Raw genomic sequence first — 8,745 nt, forward strand, 5'->3', positions numbered from 1 at the left:
TGCTTATGGTATAAAATACAAACAACAGTATTTGCATTGGGGTATTGAAACACAGTGGCTTTAACACATAGTTTGGATAACAAAGTTATTTTGCCTTTCAATCATTTATAATATTTGGCATTATTGCTTTGGACTTGGCCATAACAGTAAGAAGATAGTGCTAGAGATAATATAGCAGAAAATAAATTTTGAATTCTGCATCACAGCTAGCATATATTTACTTCATTAACTAGTACTTACATTTCCCACGCCTTCAATTAACACTGGTTCCATTTTAAATGTTATCAGTTAAGACAAGATGCAATAAGAAAACATCATCGCCAGGCAAGGATTTCTCAAACACAGCCGATTTATCTCTTTGGCAATTCATTAAAATGCAAAATATATTGAAATTGATTTTCAGCACTTTCAGGCAGAAATGTTTCTAATAATGTTAATTTGAAAATTTCCCCTCTCCCTCTTTCTCTCTTTTTTTTTTTAGTCTCTGTTGCAGTCACCATGTTCAGCTGAAGACCATTTGTATTGTGCAGACAGAAAATGAACAGTGAACATTTATTTCTCATGTCTTTCTGAGAAATCTGAGGTGCATGAAGATATTTGTGCTATAACAGGCATAGTCAATCCCCTTCACTTCCTTTAGCCTCTATATATCACCAGCAAACTCCCATCTACTCTTGCTGTAGCAATTAACCTGCCAGAGCTCTCTCCTGTCAGTGAAGTAATAATAAACTCCCTCCCACAATCATCTTCCCCCATCCCCTACACACACACACACACACACACACACACACACACACACACACACACACACACTGCCATAGACTTCCTCTGAAACACCCATAAAGGCTAAATTATTCAGAACCAGCATGATTAAGATGACATGATATTATTTAATAAGACATAAAGAGACATATCTACTCCTCCCCACCTCACCATCACTGAGGTTTCAACCTTTTAAAATGGAAACAACTGATCTTACCCTCTTCAGTGTTCCTAAAATAGGAATTCTAGAAAGACTATTTACAATGCCTTGTCAATTTCCAGGTTTATGAATCAAAGTATAAATACAAGGAGGAAAGCATCAGACTCAAAATGTAAGCTCTCTATAAACCAAGGAACTGGCTAAAAATAATATTTTAACCCCAAAACAAAAAATAGAACAGGTACATTTTAAATAATTTGTCATGTTTCAAATGTTATTATTAAAAGCAAAGAAAAAAATCACTGTTTATATTTTTTGGGGAGGGGGTAAGTTTCAAGAGGACCAATTTATGTTGAATTATAAATTAAAAATTTGGATATACAATCTGTCAGATAAACAAGTTGATCAGCTCTGGAAATAGTGTACCCCTAACAATAAACCCTGTCTGCGTGGGTATAGCAGTATTATAAATGCCATAATGCATTGCAAATGAACCAGCTGTTTATATTCTATTCTAGTCCATGAATGAAAGAAGAGCAAGCCAGGAAATAACGGAGATTGAGGAAAATTTACTAGTACCCAGTCACGGAAAGAGCCCAAGAAACTCAATTTTTACGCATTCCCATCCAATTTACCCTTGCTGGTGACTTTTGGGGAGAAGTGTAGCTTTTGAAACCAATTGTATTATTCCACTTTAAGATGCCATCTAGTATAGTCAATAGACCCATCACAGTTATATGTTCCTTTTTACAGTCTCAAGCTGCCCTCGCCTTACGAGATTGGTTACTGTCAGAGGACTTTCAGAAAAGCATTTGAATGCAATTTCAAAGGCCAGACAGAGCAGCTTTCAAAACACTGCAGGCTTAGGAAAGCAGGGTTAGCAGACCAAGAGGGGAGAGATTTTGGCTTTTTGTTTCACATTTCACTCATTTTACTTTAAGCTAAAGCCGGTTTTTGATCCCAACCAGGTAATATTGAGGCAGCATGGCAATACTAAGTGAATGACCCCATCCACCCAAGCTCTGCAAATGACTGTTATCTGTAACTGAATTACTGCCAGCATCATTCCTATTGGTCCAAAGAGACCAGCGATTTCCTTTGAGAACAGAAACACTGCTGTTATGTTTATGATTATATCTAGGTGCACCCATGAGATTTCATCAAATGGCCAGACCACTCATGGATGCTTGTTAGCAGGTGACTGTTTTCTGAACATCACTTATGAATCATGTGTTTGTTATGCAAATATTAAATTAAAACGAGTTCTCTTAGTCAGAACAAAATTCTATTTAAGGGGTGCAAAGGAGGATACAACTGTACTTTACAAATTAAGAGTGCTGCTTTATGGAGCATTACAGTTACTATATTAAAAATAACTCAGTCCAGAAGATAATACTCCTGCTTGTTATGTTTGCATTTTCACAGTCCTTACCCTTGGCTGCAGTTCTCTTATCTCTGTAATATTCATAGACTACTGCCTTTTAATGAAACCATCCACAACTCTTTGTAATTCAGAGGATATATTTTTCTGCTGCAGGAACTAATAAGTCAAGAAAAAGTACATTTTTTTAAATTTATTTTTGATGCCTGGATAGTTTAATTGCCAACGATGTCATGAACAGTGCTAGCCCACAAAGAGGACTAGGTTTTGTGTTTCAAGAGCTGTGCCAATCATATCAGGGGCCCCTGAAAGTTCAAGAGACTCTTGACTTTTGGAAATATATTATTCAGAGATTTGATTTTGTCAGAAACACTTGGAGGTCTGTTACATGTAGTCATTTGTCCCTTAAAGTGTAATTTTATTCACATGCGGTATGAATCTGGAGTGCAGGAACAAGTCACAAAGTTTCTGATACATCCCCCCCCCAAAAACCGACCATTATTGTTCACAAATAAGACATCTAAATTTCTGAGACATCAAGCCACTTCCTTTCCTTTTGATTTCCATCCTGTAAATATTGAAATTTAAGACTACTAATTTCTCATTCTTTATACTCACCCTAGGGCCTCTCATTCATGATCAGAGGACAGAGAATATTGAGTTCTGTACATATGTTGAAAACTCCGACACAAAAATCCCACACTCAGGTCTCACTTGACGTTCAGAAACTTCCTAATACACTGGATATCTCTCTGGCATTTATGTTCAGCATATCGCAGATAACATCAATAAAGATGCCAGAGATATTAAATATTGATTACTTGTTTATGATTATAATCGTTGTAAAAACACAATCAGGTAAGTAACTATCACTTTATCAGGTGAGGAAATAGGGGCTTGAGGAAGCTAATTGTCAGGATCATAGATTTTGGAACCTGGAGCTGGAGCTCCAGGTTTGGGCTGGAGCGATAGCACAGCTGTAGGACGTTTGCCTTGCACGCAGCCAACATGGCCGACCCGAGTTCGATTCCTCTGCCCCTCTCGGAGAGCCCGGCAAGCTACCGAGAGTATCTCGCCCGCACGGCAGAGCCTGGCAAGCTCCCCGTGACGTATTCGATATGCCAGACACAGTAACAACAAAGTCTCCAGTGGAGACGTTACTGGGCCCGCTCGAGCAAATCGATGATCAACGGGAGGGCCTTTACTTTTACTTTACTGCATCCATCTGACCAGCCTTTATATTGTTAATTGCTATCCCAGCATGGGTTTCCTTTTTCAATCATAAACTTGTGGTTCTTGCTTTCTTCACGTGTTCAATTACTTCCTGAGAGATGTTTTATGTGCTCTTACAGAGAAACAAAAGTTTCCCAAACTAAAGTTAGTTCTGAGCCTGCAATTAAGTATTTCATTTTAATCTTTGCAATCATCTGGGAATGACAGAGAGCTGGCATATTTAGAAGGTAAAGGTAAAGGCCCTCCCGTTGATCGTCGATTTGCTCGAGTGGGCCCAGTAACGTCTCCATTGGAGACTTTGTTGTTACTGTGTCTGGCATCTCGAATACTCTCGGTAGCTTGCCGGGCTCTCCGAGAGGGGCGGAGGAATCGAACTCAGGTCAGCCATGTTGGCCGCTTGTAAGGCGAACGCCCTACCCGCTGTGCTATCGCTCCAGCCCTGTTTAGAAAACAAAAGAAAATGAATGGAAAAGGAAGTATAATCTAGAGAGAACAGTGAGTATGGAGGTCCTGGTAAGGGAAAAATATATAACACAAAAGTGACATAACATCCAGTGTGGAATGATTTTCTTTAAAGTTAAACAGAGAATGAAACTAATTATGAATGAGAGGGGAGATGTAAATTGTTAAGAGGTACTATATATGGGCTTAACAAATCATTTAAAGGATTTGGAAATAAATTATAGTGCAGTGGGTAGGGTTCTTGCCTTGCACATGGCTGACCCAGGTTTGATTCTCAGCATCCCATATGGTCCCCTGAGGATTACATGGAGTGGTTCATGAATTTAGAGCCAGGAGTAAGCCCTGAGCATAACCAGAGGTGACCCTCCAACCAAAATAATAAAGCAAAAAAAATAAAAGGATAGGGGGGATAATACAGAATGTAAAAATACTGCCTTGAACACAGCTGACATTAATTTGAATCACTCATATGCTCCCAAGGCAGCTCAGATGATCTCTGAGCACAGAACCTTAGTAATGCTTGAGCACAACTTGTCATAGCACCTGCCCCTCCCCCCGCGCCTAAAAAAGAAAATAAAGTTTTAAGCAAGTGGATATGGGAATTCGAAGTTCATTTACTTAATCCTAAATCATTGATGCATCAAATCAACCCTGGAGACTTATAGTCCAAAAATTTTGCTCAATGGTTCATCCTCTGCTGCCCATATCCCGAACTGCAATCCTTACACATTTTTCTAAATAAAACTATTTTACTTCAAGAATATTTTAAGCATTTTATCCAGTGCATGTGAGAAACCATTAAAGAAGAACATAAGGAAAAATGTTTGAATTACAATTGTTTTTCTAACACATTAAATATATATTCATATTATATTTATATATTCACATCATTTGTTCATATACATAAATTATGATAGTGATAGCACAGTGGTAGGGCGTTTGCCTTGCACGTGGCCAACTTGGACGACCTGAGTTCGATTCCTCCACCCCTCTCAGAGAGCCTGGCAAGCTACCGAGAGTGTCTTGTCCACACGGAAAAGCCTGGCAAGCCACCTGTGATGTATTTGATATGCCAAACATGGTAACTCACAATGGAGATGTTACTGGGTCCACTTGAGTAAATCAATGAACAACGGGAGGACAGTGTGACAGACAGGGCATGATATATATTCAATAGATTTCATTTTTCATTTAACAGCATAATTGTGCACAAAATACGAAGTTCCCACATTCATTCTCCCTCCTTTTACCCAAACAGACCAAAAGGTGGGTTTTGAAAAAGGGTGAATAAATATTGATACATTTTTTTCACTCAAAGTTCAAAGCTTATATTATGGTATGTTACAAGTTTCTGTTTCCCAAAAGATTTTGGAGAGCTACATTTTGATCACAGATCTCATAACCCCTGATAACTGATTATTTTATATTTTTATTGCATTTTATCCCCCGCACCATATTTGGTACCCTGAACTCTGCCTGGAGTGTCCTTGAACACAGACCCAAGAGTAAGATTTGATGACTGCCTGGTGACCAGGTTCCCAAAAACAAACACAAAATACCTTCTTAAATTTCCTTCACATACTTCCATGCCTTAATAATTCTTCTTAGGGAGAGGTCACATTCCATTTCTGAATATATTAGTTTATGTACCCCAGTGTTTCCCAGACTGGGCAGTGAGGCTCTCTGGGAGGTACTGGAGTGACTCACTGGAGAGCAGATATGTTTGTTCAACTCTAGGAGGCGGATTACCAGCAGAAGACTGAGTGCGGGGAAACTCTGAGGCATACATTCCTCTACCTGAAGGGCATTCTGGTCACTTCTAAGCTTTGGCAATTATGAAGAAAGCTGATAAGTTATAATCGTACAGGTACAGGATTTTGTGTGATCATAAATTATCAACTAAATAAGTTAAAGGTAAGAAGCATAATGCCAGATTGTTCGTAAGATAGTGTTTAGTTTAGTCAAAACTAAGAAACTGCAATTTATTCAACAAAGTAAATACATTGCTTTGTGTTCCCAGCGGCAAAGAACAGAACATACCAACTGTTTCACAGAATCATTAGCAATTGTGTTATAAGTGCTCTTAAATCTGATCAATCTCATAGGTGTGTGTTGGTTTGGAATTTTCTGATGATGTATGGTATGGTTCATCTTTTACATATACTTTGTACCTATACAACAGTGTCAATGCTCTCTGGTGAGACTTGCTTATGGTTATGTGTTTCTTTCACATCAGACTTTATCTTATTTTTACTCAGTTTGAAGAGTTCTTTATATATTGTGCTTAATAGTCCTTTATCAGATGTGTCTTTTTAAAATATCTCCTCCCTGTTGTTTTGTCTTATTCTGTTTTATTTTGGATATCTATGAAAGGATGTCTCTAAATTTCTACCTTATACTTAGCCTCCTGAATCATTGGCTTGTAGAGAGCATATAGAATCCAATGAGTGACATCAGACCTATTTTCTTTGAGATTTGACTGGCGAGATGCACTGTTTGATGACAGATGCAATGAGACACATATACTATTTAATTTCTGTCCTCAAGAAAATTATCAAAGTTATGATAGTGGGGCATACAGACTGAAAAACCCCATTCCATGGATTTACATTAAAAGATTTTTTACAAGACGTTCCCATTTTCTTTGTTTAAATCTCTCTGGGACTAGTCAATGCTTATTAGTCTTTCCTATAAAGGTTTATCACTTTGGGGCCAGAGAGACAAAGATTCTTACTCTGCATGTGGTCCAATCCTGATTAGAATCCCAAAACCTCATTACATTTTCATAGGATAGCCAAGAGTTATCCCTGAGTGCAGAGTCAGAAGTGAGCACTGAGCACTGAGCTCTAAGTACTGAGCTGAGTGAGGCTCCCAAAACAAAACAGAAAAAACTTTATCACCTAGAAGACGCCCTTTCTGATTTTAGGGCATGTTCTTGATATTCCTCTGGAGATTTTAGCCAGTATCTCATATTTCAGAGACTTTGGTTTTTATTTACTAAGTTCATTTTTTATTTATTCCAGGAAAATCTTCCATATTCTAATGCTAATTTTGGAAGCATGAGTTCCAGTTCTCTAATTATGTGTTCTTCTTTCCAGAAGGGTTAGAAAAAACCCAATTATAGATTGCAGTTTTCTGGATATATTTCACATAAAATAAATTAAAATTCAACTGAGATTTGAATTTTAAAGAGATTAGTAGGAGATTGTAAAAAAAATAGACAAATGAAAGGTTCCTCCTTGAGAAAACAGTAGACTCAGATATGTATATCAATCCCCCAAATTAGACAAAGGAAAAAATGCATATGGAGGAGCAATGCAGGAAAGAGTTGCAAATTTGACAAAGATCTGTAATCACATTTTTCTTTTAGATACTCTAGAATTCTTGCACTTCTATTGGAGATATACCAACTGAGATTTTGTGAGGTACCAGGCACTTTTCCGTGTGTTTTTATGTACAGAGTTGTAGAGCCTATTATATGATAGTGTTTCTGAGTCCAGATCTCTGTCTCACAACCACAGAACTCTGTTCATTTCCCACAACAGAGCTTCAAATTCACATTTTTTCTGTGTCTTTTTAGTCAATATTAGTGTCTGTTATGGATCTGTCAAATTTTACTTCGATGTTTTGAAATCTTACCCTTAAATCTAATATAGCTTCACCACTTCAGAACTCAGCAACTTCAATTATAATACAATTTAATACAATTTTAAACTAAGATACTTAAATAAAAACAAATTTAAATAAAGAAAATTAAATGGTGCTTACTGTAGGTCCGAGTTCAGAATCATATAAAAATGTGATTGAAATGTTATTCTGTGATTAGCAGCTAAAGTTTAAAGGATTAAATTAATTTCCCTGAATTTCAATTTTCTCATTTATAATACTGACATTATTTGATTTTGTAAGAAATAAGATGCATAGAAAGGGAACTTTACCCCCCCAAATCAATAAATTAAGAGAAAAATTGAAAAGGATCATATAATTAAAGTGTCACATACAAAGGCTTAAAAAATCATGTATTGACTGCAGTGAATTACCACTGGACTAATGCAGAGTGTCAGCTGAGCCATACTTCCTTCTGGAAATTCCAGGGGTGAAATTCTTCCTCTGTTGTTCTCATCTTCAACTGTGGCCCTCCTCTTCCTCTAAGATGAAACTTTCTTACATGACAGCATACTTTTATTTCATGACTCTATGACACCATATTCTCCTATCTCCTACTTTTAAGGATTGTCTGATTATAATCAAAGATAATATGCCTATTTCATGAAAACCTGTTTTCAATTTTACTTAACCTTTGTCATGTAATCTGACATATTTACAGGTTTCAGACATTCTGAAATGAACAACTGTGGGGGTTCATTATTCTGCCTAGTATAGACCTCCGTCAAAATTAGTATCTATTAGTTTTTTTTTTAATTTTTATTAGTGAGACACCATGAGGTACAGTTGTAGACTTACAAATTTTTGTGCTTGGGGTATTTGATCTACTAGTTTTTTAAATGAAGAAATTAAAGAACATGAGGCCAATAGTTATTAAATAATTTATTCTGAGTTAGTAGAATATTTCTGATATTCTCCAACTGTTTTATTTGTTTAATTTGACATAAACAATTTTCTCTACACACAAACACTCTTTATTTAAAAACCGTTTTTTATTTGTACATGATTATTTATTTGTACGTGATGATTTATTACAGGCATTCAGTATTACAACATCAATCCCACCACCACTGTCACCTTC

Source organism: Sorex fumeus, unplaced genomic scaffold (assembly GCF_029834395.1).
Source record: "Sorex fumeus unplaced genomic scaffold, SorFum_2.1 ptg000046l, whole genome shotgun sequence".
Lineage (NCBI taxonomy): Eukaryota > Metazoa > Chordata > Mammalia > Eulipotyphla > Soricidae > Sorex > Sorex fumeus.